Source organism: Lissotriton helveticus, chromosome 5_1, assembly GCF_964261635.1.
Source record: "Lissotriton helveticus chromosome 5_1, aLisHel1.1, whole genome shotgun sequence".
NCBI lineage: Eukaryota > Metazoa > Chordata > Amphibia > Caudata > Salamandridae > Lissotriton > Lissotriton helveticus.
In genome coordinates, this window is record NC_136065.1 from 603588021 (window position 1) to 603600867 (window position 12847).

The 12847-nt window shown below is 53.3% G+C and overlaps 1 protein-coding gene across 2 annotated transcripts in view; it reads left to right on the forward strand.

Moving 5' to 3' along the window:
- The window catches only part of POLR3A (RNA polymerase III subunit A), a 284112-nt gene that overhangs the window by 132995 nt on the left and 138270 nt on the right, over positions 1-12847 (forward strand). The window lies entirely within an intron of this gene.

The window sequence follows — 12847 nt, forward strand, 5'->3', positions numbered from 1 at the left end:
CCTTACCCACGACCCTGCACCGCTATCCCCGGCCCCGCCTTCTGGCCCGGCCACGGACACACCAGCGGAGACGCCATTGCGCATATCGAAACCGAAACCTTCGGATTCGACGTCACCAAAGATGGCCGACGTACCATCGAAACCGAAACCTTCGGATTCGACGACACCAAAGATGGCCGACGTCCCATCAAAACAGACAAAGCCTGCTGCGTCATCGACTCCGCCGCCCTCCGGCCCTCCGAAGTCGAAGAAGGCTGTCGAGTCGACAGCGCCGCAGAAGGCGGCCAAGGACCCGTCCTCAAAGAAGGTCGTCCAACACGTGTCGAACACGGTTACTTCGGCAAAGTCCACTAAGGCTGTTGAAACACCTTCGGCCGCGACTGGGGCGCCGACAGGCAAACGCCCGGTCGAAGCAAAGTCAACAAAGGGCCACGACCCGAAATACGGAGGCCCTAAGCATCGGCACAAAGACGCCGGATCTAAAGAAACGGCATCGGCGCCTAAGCCTACAACGGAGGCACGGACCGTTGGAGCCGAAGATTCGTCGGCGGCCACCTCGTCGACACCGAGGTCCTCCGATGGTGACGGACATAGGGCATCGGTTACAAAACCCTCCGCTTCCTTCACAAAGCAGGTCACTGACTCCCTCAAACGTATTCGGGAGAAGGCTTTGCCATCAACGACTCACACTCCGTCGGCTCCGACACCGGTGGACGCACCTGCGAAGACTTCAACCAAGCTTCTCTACACTCTGCCGCCGAGGGTGGCACCGAAGGCATTTGCACCCAGATCGGTGCCGAAGATCGCTGAAACGTCAGTACCTTCGACGCTCAGTGGCCGATTGGATCGACATCAAGCTTCAGAAGAACAATCTGAGCATTACATCGATGCCGAGACGGGGAAATTGACGCTCTATAAACGTAAGATCACTTCCCAACCATTGGAATCCTATGTCATTCCACTGAAGAAGAAAAGGCCGGCACAGGACATTCCTGCCCTTGTTGAACAACCTATTCACCTTCCACCAAGGAGGAGCCCATCGCCTTCCCCCAACCAATCAGGGGGAGAGGACGATGACCAGGATGACCAGTACAATTTCCCAGTTGACAATGACCCTGATGTACAACAGGACTCATATGACGACACTGGTGACCAGGGAGGCCATCAGGTGGTACAGGACCCACAAGGTTTTGGTGCACGTACATCCCCAACGGAGGATTCAGCGGCATTTAATGCCTTGATAGAGCGGGCAGCTGCAAATCATGATGTGGACATGCATGCTGACCCGGTGGAGGAAGATTTTTTGTTTGACACTGTAGGAGAGTAGAGTCTGCAATCCTATGATCACCCAGATTTTTGCTTTTTGCTGCACTGGTTTACGACTTTCCCTGGCTGTGGGCCTGCTAATCAGACCCACAGCCTAGCTGTTCTCTCTATCCAAATTGTACTCAGGTACTGAATTGGCACTGGGCCCTCTCTAAGTCCCTGTACCCAGGGCTGAGGTGCACCCAGAAGTCTCCCAGGGGCTGAAGCATGTATTGTGCCACCCCTGGACTGACTAACTAAACTGACACAACTGGCTGCACGATAGCTGGGGCAAGGTGGTGTACTCACCCTTTGCTTTAGATATAGTATACCTATATCTAACCCTAAAATGGACACACAGATCTCCTATCAGTCACTCCTATGGCAGGCCTTAACAATCCTGAAGGCAGAGTGCTTGGAATCGTGTGAGATGGTGCTCTGGCATGAGCTGAGCCTGTCTGCGGCTTTCGGGATCTATCCCTTAGCCGTTTCCAGGATATCGCATACCATATACTCTTAAGTGCATTATAATCCTCGCGGTTATATGCCAACTCTGGTATCGCTTTATCAAAACATGTCGAGTAAGGTGTCATACGAATTGGAATACTAACCCCTCGCCAATTCTGGCGACGGGGTTAGCATTCCACCCTTCTAGAGGGACACGACATGTATGTAACCTGTAACCCCGGTTAAAGTTAAGCAGAGCCTTAGCTCCACAAAATGGATGCTGCCACCGAGACACAAGTCTGCCCTCCTGCTGCTGGGAGTCCTCCCAGAGCAGGAGGCAAGGACAAAGGGTTTCCTGCCAGGGGCGGTGCCAGCACCGTCCCAGACAGGGTTTTGTGTATTCTAGGTAGGCAGGGCTACAGAGGAAGGTGACTGCACGTGGCACCCCGGTGCTCACTGTGCATAGGCCGGCTTGAACCAGTTCCAGGGACACTCCAGACCCTGAGCTGGGGAAAAGCCCGCCAAGGAAGGGGGTGTAACCACCCCCCTCCTGGTCCCACCCATAGGGCAGGACTTAGTCGCGTGCCAGCCCCCTTTTCCCAGATAAAGGTAGGAGCAGGCCCCCTTCCAAATTAGATCATCTTTGGAATCAAGACACGACTTTCTACGAAAGGACATCAAGATTTCTTCTTCAAGATTCTCCCTTGTGACTAAGGAGTAGTCACCTTGCATCCGCAGGCACCATCTTAAGAACACTGCGGTCTGCTGTAAGTCCTTCCTCCGGAATCCGACTGCCCAGCTCGACGAGAACCGGCTTCCCTGGCACCTCTGACCTCTACCCACCTCTACAGCCAAGCTGAGAACCGTGGGTGCGACGAGACCTCGAGGGACCGGCCATCCTCAAGACTGCATGACTTCTTTCCAGCACGACCGCCGAGGGATCCTCTGGTGAGTGCTTTGGGGTCCGAGAAGCCCCGACCCTGAGCAGCTCCAGCACCGAAGTCCAGCCTCCCAGTATCTCCACGATCTGCGTGGGGCCCTTCTGCTTTTTGCTGCTCACCGCGTTGTTTGGCTACTAGCCCGCTGGCTTGTGGCCTTCTTAACGACACCCGACAACATCACTGCTGCTGGTCTGGTTGCTCCAGACTGGCCCTTGCTCCCTTCCAAAAGAGGAGCACCCCGGACCCTCCTGGTCCACTCCAGACGCCATTTTAGGTCCACCGCGTGGGCTTGAATTTGCCAAGACTTGTTGCCCCAATCCTGGGTCCAGCGACGTCGACAGCATCATCCATCGTGGGACAGCTCGTACCTCCATCCTGGTCGCCGACAACGCCTCCGGTCTGTGAGACTGCAGAGCACAGCGTCGCCCACTCACCTAGTCGAGGTGACTACCATCCGGTGCCCTCCTGGTGCCACCTGACTACTGGCTAGTAGTCACGAACTTGGTCCCCTCTGCTTTCAGGTGTCATCCATCTTCGATCCAGGCTTGGATCACTCGAACAATCTTCACTGGTCGCCTGCCAGCAACTCCTTTCCTTCAGGCTCCTGGTTCGTCAACGAAGAATCCCGACGTCTTTTCAGACCTATGCAGCTGAAGCCCCTGGGCTAGGTAACTTCGGCATTTCGGTGCCTCAGCATAGCCTCACTATCCAAGGGTCCAGATCCACTTTCGTTTTTGACCTACCTAGTCGGGTTCGCCCGAGAACACTAACTTTGTGAATACTAGCTTCCATAGGCTTTTTCCCGCCTTGCGCGTGAGAGTTCCCACTCTGCACGTGGCGCCCATAGGCCTCCTGCTCCTAACCTGAGTGTTCAGTATTGTAGGCCTAGCGTTTCTAAAGCCTCTGAGAATCGTTACTTACCTGCTAGTAATTCGCATTCCACTTTTAGAGTATATGGTTTTTCGTGCCCCTCGGGCATTTGTGTAAATTGTGCGACTTGAAGTATTTTTATAAGAGTTTTGTTGTGTGCTTAGCTCCCTGTCTCATAAAGAGCCAGGGTAGTCTTGTTATAAATAAATACACTGTTTATTTTCATAACAACTTGTGTGGTGTCCTTTCACTGGGTGTTCAAGGGGTAATGTGATGGTAAAACAGCTGGCTTAACACGCCCTCTAGAGTCTTAGCCTTAGACTGCTCGTATCCATGCTACTAGGATAGCTGGTCTATAAGGTTGACTTACAACCAATCATCAATAAGGGTTGTTTGGACTGATATATAGTGATCACTAGAATAGTGAACACTGCACATCAGGCCAACTTCTCACATTGGTGAGCAGCGGTTGGGATTTGAGCTTGCTGTTGTTTTACCACACATATCCTAAGAATATCTTGTGAAAGATCACATAAGTACCAAAGGTACATATAACTTAGCTTAGAATACTCTGAGTTCTACTGAACCAGCTGTTGTAGCTCCTAGGGCCTAGCACACACTAAACTACAACTCTAGCAAGGGATCAGTAGGCAAACATATAGTGTAGGTAAGTGTACCACTTACACCTCACTAGAAAAGCATGTCTACCCAAGGAGAATCTACTGAGACTCCCCTTGTGGATATTGACCCTCCACAGGTCAAATCAAGATATGCAGCTCTCAGTTTCCAGGAGATGAGACAAGTGTGTACCTCCAGGAAACTGAAACAGGGGTCTAACCCCACCATTCCCTTTTTGATAGGTCTCTTAGAGACTTATGATGCGAGAAAGATTTCTCAGCTAGAGGGGAATATGCCAGCCTTAGAGGGTACCTCTGGGGATCCAGACCTCCCCAACACTGCCAATGCAGTTGAGGAGGAGGATCAAGAGGAACTCTCTGGGGATGAGGTAGACAAAGGTCTTGAGGTAGTCAGAAGGCTAACTAGGGCCAACTTAGACTTGCTTGGGCTAGGATCTGGGGGACCCCCAGTACTGACCCTAAGTAGGCCTAACCTTGGAGTTAGGAGAGATAGATCTCTTTCTAGGGACTCCAATAGATCTCTGCACTCTAATGCCTCTTCTCAGAGGAGAAGGAACTCTCCCCAGAGGAGATTGACTTCCCCTCAGAGAATGGAGCATGAAGCTAGGATAAGACAGGCTACTCTGAGGATTGAAAGGGAAGAACTTGCCCTGGCCAAAGAGAAGCTTGCCTTTGCTAGAGAGCAGCAGATGAGTGGGTTAGCTCCCACTGGTGGCAGCAATCTCCCAAGAGATAGAGAGAAGGGTTTAGATACTAAACACCTGACTAAGATAGTGCCCCCCTTTAAACAAGGGGATGACATCCAGAAATGGATGGCTGCTTTGGAGAGGGCCTGCACTGTGCAGGGCATTCCCCAGAGTCAGTGGGCAGCTATACTGTGGCTCTCCTTTGATGGTAAAGGTAGTGATAAGCTCCTCACTACAAGAGTGGAGGATGCTAATGATTACCAGGTCCTGAAAAATACACTGGTTGATGGGTTTGGTTTAACCACTGAGCAGTACAGGTTGCTGTTCAGAGACACCCAGAAACCTCAGTCTCAGGACTGGTCTGACTTTGTGGATTGTGCCACTAAGGCTTTGGAGGGCTGGTTGCTGGGTAGCAAGGTTACTGATTACACAGGGTTGTACAATCTCATGATGAGAGAACAAATTTTAAATAATTGTCAGAACCAGTTGTTGCACCAGCACCTTGTTGATTCAGATCTGACCTCTCCCCAAGAATTGGGAAAGAAGGCAGACAAATGGGTCAGAACAAGGATCAAGCAGAACCAGAACCAGAACCAGGGTGGTCAGAAGAAAGCAGACCAGAAGGGTAATGCTAAGAGTGAACAAAATGACCAGAAGTCTTCACCAGGTCCCCAACAAACCAAAGAGGGTGGGGGTCAGGCTTCCCAGAAGAAGAAGACTCAAGAAGGCCAGTCAAAAAGGTGGTGCCAGTACTGCAAAAGTAAGTCTCACTGGGTTAGTGAGTGCACCAAGAGAGGAGGACAAACTCCTGCCACTACAGCCCCTAAGGCAACTGCACCCCCTAGTACAGTCAGTAGTGGTAGTGTACCTCCCAAGGCATTAGTTGGGTTAACCATGGGAACTGAGGGGTCTGACAACTTAGTTGGCACACTCACTCAGGCTGTCCTTGTCTGTACAGGGGATATGGATATATCCCCTGATATAAGTCCCAATACTTTGGGCAAATACAGGCAGACACCTTTGATTAATGGCAAGATGGCTCAGGCCTATAGGGACACTTGTGCCAGTGTCACCATGGTGACACCTAACTTTGTGGACCCTGGACAGATCATGCCAGGTACAGATTTCCTGGTGACCAATGCCAGCAACGTCACTACCAGTCATAGTATGGCGATTGTGGCTTTCTCCTGGTGTGGAGTGAAGGGTCAAAAGAAAGTTGTAGTCAGTTCAGACCTCCCAGTTGATTGTTTGTTGGGCAATGATTTGGAGTCATCACTATGGTCAGAAGTGGAGCAGAGGACTCACATGGAAATGTTAGGCTTGCCAGCACATGTGCTTGCTGTGACTAGGTCACAGGCCAGAAGATGCCCCACTGAACAGGTGCTGGATCCTGAAAGAATGGACCAGACACCTTCCAAGAAGAAGAGCAGTAGGGTAAAGGCTTTGCCTTCCCCCTTGCCCCAGGTTGAGGATCAAGTCTCTGAGGAGGCTGATCTGAGAGAGCTGAGGGAAACTGAGCCTAAAGAGCTTGAACTTGATCAAGTTGAGTTTCTGGGCTCAGGGGGACCCTCCAGAGCAGACCTGGGGAAGGCACAGTTAGACTGCCCTTCCCTTGAACCCCTCAGACAGCAGGCTGCTGCTGAGGCTGCAGGGAATGCCACAGGTGCCCACAGGGTATACTGGGAAGATGGACTCCTGTACTCTGAGTCAAGAGACCCCAAGCCTGGTGCAACCAGGAGGCTGGTCATCCCCTTGTCTCTGAGAGGTTTCCTTCTCACCTTGGCCCATGAGATTCCCCTTGCAGGTCATTTAGGTCAGACAAAGACGTGGGACAGGCTTGTCTCACACTTTCACTGGCCCCACATGAATGAGAATACCAAGGAGTTTTGTCGCTCCTGTGTCACTTGCCAAGCCAGTGGTAAGTCAGGTGGCACAACAAAGGCCCCCCTCATACCACTACCTGTGGTGGGGGTCCCCTTTGAAAGAGTGGGGATTGACATTGTTGGTCCAATGGAACCCCAGACAGCATCAGGGCACAAGTTTATACTGGTGGTGGTGGATCATGCCACCAGGTATCCTGAAGCTATTCCACCTAGGACCACTACAGCACCTGTAGTGGCAAGGGCCCTAGTTGGAGTGTTCTCCAGAGTGGGCTTCCCTAAGGAGGTTGTTTCTGACAGAGGTACAAACTTCATGTCAGGATATCTGACTGCAATGTGGAAGGAGTGTGGTGTGAACTACAAGTTCACCACACCCTATCACCCACAATGCAATGGGCTTGTTGAGAGATTCAACAGGACCCTCAAAGGGATGATTCATGGGCTACCTGAAACTCTTAGGAGAAGATGGGATGTCCTGATCCCCTGCCTCTTGTTTGCTTACAGAGAGGTCCCACAGAAGGGGGTTGGCTACAGCCCTTTTGAGCTTCTGTATGGGCATCCTGTAAGAGGACCCCTGTGTTTGGTGAAGGAAGGATGGGAGAGACCTCTCAAAAAGCCTGCAACCAACATAGTGGACTATGTACTTGGTCTCCGCTCCAGGATGGCTGAGTATATGGAAAAAGCATCTAAAAACCTTGAGGCCAGCCAAGAACTCCAAAAAGCTTGGCATGACCAAAAGGCTGTCCTGACTGTGTACAAGCCTGGACAGAAGGTGTGGGTGCTGGAGCCAGTGGCCCCAGCAGCTCTGAAAGACAAATGGTCTGGGCCCCACACCATCATTGAGCAAAAGGGAGAGGTTACCTACTTGGTGGACCTTGGAACTCCCAGGAGCCCTCTCAGAGTGCTCCATGTAAACAGGCTCAAGGCATATGTTGACAGGAAGGACATGAGCTTGCTCATGGCCACAGATGAGGGACAGGAGGAAGAGAGTGACCCTCTCCCAGACCTGCTCACTCAGAATCCTGATGATGGATCAGTAGATGGTGTTGTCTTTTGTGGCAGCCTCACTGAGCATCAGCAACAGGATTGCAGGCAAGTTCTGCAATCCTTCAGACATATGTTCTCTCTGACACCCAGCCAAACTGATTGGTGTACCCATGATGTTGACACTGGAGACAGTCTGCCTGTCAAGAGTAAAATCTACAGACAGCCTGATCATGTTAGAGACTGCATCAAAACAGAAGTGCCGAAAATGTTGGAGCTGGGAGTCATTGAGCCCTCAGATAGCCCTTGGGCTAGCCCAGTAGTTCTAGTGCCAAAGCCTCACACCCAGGGTGGTAAGAAAGAGATGAGGTTTTGCGTACACTACAGAGGCCTCAATGCAGTCACTAAGACTGATGCCCACCCAATACCAAGAGCAGATGAACTTATAGATAAATTGGCTTCTGCCAAATTCTTAAGTACATTTGATTTGACAGCTGGGTATTGGCAAATCAGGTTAGCTGAGGAGGCCAAACCCAAGACAGCATTTTCTACCCCTGGTGGGCATTATCAATTTGTGGTAATGCCCTTTGGTTTGAAAAATGCACCTGCCACCTTCCAAAGGTTGGTGAATCAAGTCCTCACTGGGCTGGATGACTTCTGTGCAGCATATCTTGACGATATTGCTGTCTTTAGCTCCACCTGGGAGGATCACCTGGTCCACCTGAGGAAAGTGTTAGAGGCTCTGCAAAAGGCAGGCCTCACTATCAAGGCCACTAAGTGCCAGATAGGGCAGACACAGGTTGTATACCTGGGCCACCTTGTAGGTGGAGGCCAGGTTCAGCCATTGGAGAGTAAAATACAGGCCATCCAGGACTGGGCTCCTCCAATCACCCAAACTCAGGTTCGAGCTTTCTTGGGCCTGACTGGGTACTATAGGAAGTTTGTCAGAAATTATGGGTCCATAGTGACCCCTCTTAATGACCTGACAAGCAAAAAGATGCCAAAGAAAGTTCAGTGGACAGCAAGCTGTCAGAAAGCATTCAATGACCTAAAGCAGGCCATGTGCACAGCACCTATCCTAAAGAGTCCAGATTACTCCAAGCCATTCATTGTCCAAACAGATGCTTCTGAGTTGGGTGTGGGAGCTGTTCTGTCTCAGCTGAATTTTGATGGTAATGACCAGCCTATTGCTTTCATTAGTAGGAGGCTGACCCCCAGAGAGAAAAATTGGTCAGCTATTGAGAGGGAGGCCTTTGCTGTGGTTTGGGCCCTGAAGAAGCTGAGGGCCTACTTGTTTGGCACTCACTTCACCATTCAGACCGACCATAAGCCCCTCTTGTGGCTAAATCAGATGAAGGGTGAAAACCCCAAACTGCTTAGGTGGTCCATTTCCCTACAGGGGATGGATTTTACAGTGGAGCATAGACCTGGTACTGATCACAGCAATGCTGATGGGCTCTCCAGGTATTTCCACTTAGAGCAAGAAGACTCACCTGGTCAAGGTTAGTTTATTGTCCCAAAGTTTGGGGGGGGTCATGTAGGAGAGTAGAGTCTGCAATCCTATGATCACCCAGATTTTTGCTTTTTGCTGCACTGGTTTACGACTTTCCCTGGCTGTGGGCCTGCTAATCAGACCCACAGCCTAGCTGTTCTCTCTATCCAAATTGTACTCAGGTACTGAATTGGCACTGGGCCCTCTCTAAGTCCCTGTACCCAGGGCTGAGGTGCACCCAGAAGTCTCCCAGGGGCTGAAGCATGTATTGTGCCACCCCTGGACTGACTAACTAAACTGACACAACTGGCTGCACGACAGCTGGGTCAAGGTGGTGTACTCCCCCTTTGCTTTAGATATAGTATACCTATATCTAACCCTAAAATGGACACACAGATCTCCTATCAGTCACTCCTATGGCAGGCCTTAACAATCCTGAAGGCAGAGTGCTTGGAATCGTGTGAGATGGTGCTCTGGCATGAGCTGAGCCTGTCTGCGGCTTTCGGGATCTATCCCTTAGCCGTTTCCAGGATATCGCATACCATATACTCTTAAGTGCATTATAATCCTCGCGGTTATATGCCAACTCTGGTATCGCTTTATCAAAACATGTCGAGTAAGGTGTCATACGAATTGGAATACTAACCCCTCGCCAATTCTGGCGACGGGGTTAGCATTCCACCCTTCTAGAGGGACACGACATGTATGTAACCTGTAACCCCGGTTAAAGTTAAGCAGAGCCTTAGCTCCACAAAATGGATGCTGCCACCGAGACACAAGTCTGCCCTCCTGCTGCTGGGAGTCCTCCCAGAGCAGGAGGCAAGGACAAAGGGTTTCCTGCCAGGGGCGGTGCCAGCACCGTCCCAGACAGGGTTTTGTGTATTCTAGGTAGGCAGGGCTACAGAGGAAGGTGACTGCACGTGGCACCCCGGTGCTCACTGTGCATAGGCCGGCTTGAACCAGTTCCAGGGACACTCCAGACCCTGAGCTGGGGAAAAGCCCGCCAAGGAAGGGGGTGTAACCACCCCCCTCCTGGTCCCACCCATAGGGCAGGACTTAGTCGCGTGCCAGCCCCCTTTTCCCAGATAAAGGTAGGAGCAGGCCCCCTTCCAAATTAGATCATCTTTGGAATCAAGACACGACTTTCTACGAAAGGACATCAAGATTTCTTCTTCAAGATTCTCCCTTGTGACTAAGGAGTAGTCACCCTGCATCCGCAGGCACCATCTTAAGAACACTGCGGTCTGCTGTAAGTCCTTCCTCCGGAATCCGACTGCCCAGCTCGACGAGAACCGGCTTCCCTGGCACCTCTGACCTCTACCCACCTCTACAGCCAAGCTGAGAACCGTGGGTGCGACGAGACCTCGAGGGACCGGCCATCCTCAAGACTGCATGACTTCTTTCCAGCACGACCGCCGAGGGATCCTCTGGTGAGTGCTTTGGGGTCCGAGAAGCCCCGACCCTGAGCAGCTCCAGCACCGAAGTCCAGCCTCCCAGCATCTCCACGATCTGCGTGGGGCCCTTCTGCTTTTTGCTGCTCACCGCGTTGTTTGGCTACTAGCCCGCTGGCTTGTGGCCTTCTTAACGACGCCCGACGACATCACTGCTGCTGGTCTGGTTGCTCCAGACTGGCCCTTGCTCCCTTCCAAAAGAGGAGCACCCCGGACCCTCCTGGTCCACTCCAGACGCCATTTTAGGTCCACCGCGTGGGCTTGAATTTGCCAAGACTTGTTGCCCCAATCCTGGGTCCAGCGACGTCGACAGCATCATCCATCGTGGGACAGCTCGTACCTCCATCCTGGTCGCCGACAACGCCTCCTGGTCCGTGATACTGCAGAGCACAGCGTCGCCCACTCACCTAGTCGAGGTGACTACCATCCGGTGCCCTCCTGGTACCACCTGACTACTGGCTAGTAGTCACGAACTTGGTCCCCTCTGCTTTCAGGTGTCATCCATCTTCGATCCAGGCTTGGATCACTCGAACAATCTTCACTGGTCGCCTGCCAGCAATTTCTCTGCCTCAGAAAAGACTGTTAAAATACTTCCTATGCTAAAAGGTGTCCTTAAGCATGCCCCAGAGATCTTTAAGGAACCTACCAGGGCGAGAGTGGTGAACCCACGTATTGAAAAGAAATACAGACCGGCACCTGGGGACCCTGCATATATTCGGGGACAGTTGCCTCTGGACTCGTTGGTGGTCGCCAATGCCCGCAAAACGGCGAACTCCCAGACAACGGGTGAAGCTCCTCCCCCAGACAAGGAGTCGAAAGTGCTTGAGGCATCTGGCAAAAGGGTGGCTGCGCAGGCTGCCAATATCTGGCGTATATCAAACACACAGAGGCACTATTGGCGCGATATGATAGGGCGCATTACGACACCCTAGAACAGCTCCATCTGAAAGAAACAGGTTAGTATTAGATTCCTTACCTTAGAATATCCCCAGGCGTCAGTCTGGATCCGGAAACTTTTGCGTAGCAGTACCCCTGCGCGTCGGTAGGCGTCGTCTGCAGGCGTCCCCTGCGGCTCCGCGTCGTCGGCGTCGTGCGCCGTGATGACGTCGCTGGAGTATATAGACGCCGCCTCCGCGCGCTGACGTCAGTTCTTCTTTTTTCCGCGCCAGTTAGCGCAGATCCGAAGAGCAGTACTCCGGTCTTTTGACCAAGTTTTTTGTTAACTGATTGATCTTTACGGTGCCGGTAGGATGCCCGGTTTCAAGAGTTGTGACGAGTGCGACCGCATGATGTCGGTCACCGACCACCATCGACTCTGCCTCCGGTGTCTGGGCGCGGACCACGACGTGGAGTCCTGCGTCGACTGTCGGGCCTTGACTGGAAAAGCTAGGCGGGAGCGGTCCCGCAAGCTTCTCGAACTCCGGTTGTCGGCCCCGCGTCGAGAGCGGTCCCGGTCCGGTCGGAGGTCGAGGGAGCGGTCGAGGGAGCGGTCGCGGAGCCGCCATGGGCGCTCCGGGAGTCGCCACCATTCCTCCGGCTCGTCAGGTAAGCACAAGAAGTCGGGGCGTCGCCATCGCACCCCCGACTCCCCCCGACGCCCGCGTGCTGCGGCCGGGGGCTCGGGTGACCCCACCCCCGCGGTCCCGCATGGGTCGCCGACGCCGTCTGCCCCACACCTGTCGGTCCCTGGGGAAGGCGCGTCGCGTGAGGAGATCGAGGCCTTCCTCATTGCTATGAGGGCGAGGTCTTCTCCGGCGGGGCCTTCGGCGCCTGCGGGCCCGTCGGTCCCGTCTGGGGGCCCGAGCGGTTCGGGTGCTCCTGCCCCGGCGCCGCCGGTGGCTCCGGCCCCGGCGCCGCTGGTTCCCTCTGGTTCGTCGCCGGCTGGTCTCCCGGCCTCTCCGGCGTCGGTTCCTGTGGGCCAGCCCATGGTACCGCCCCCGCGTGGTGCAGCGACTCCGCCGTCGGCTCCGGCCGGCGTCGGGTCCCCGGCACCGACGCCGCGCGGCGCCACCCCCCTTTCCTCCCCGACTCCGGACTCGGAGCCGGACCGGCGTCGGCCGACGCCGGACCCGACGCCGATGGGGCCTGTTGACCCCGATGTCTATATCGTCGACCCAGAATATGGGTATGACGAGGAGGAGTATGGAGAGGGT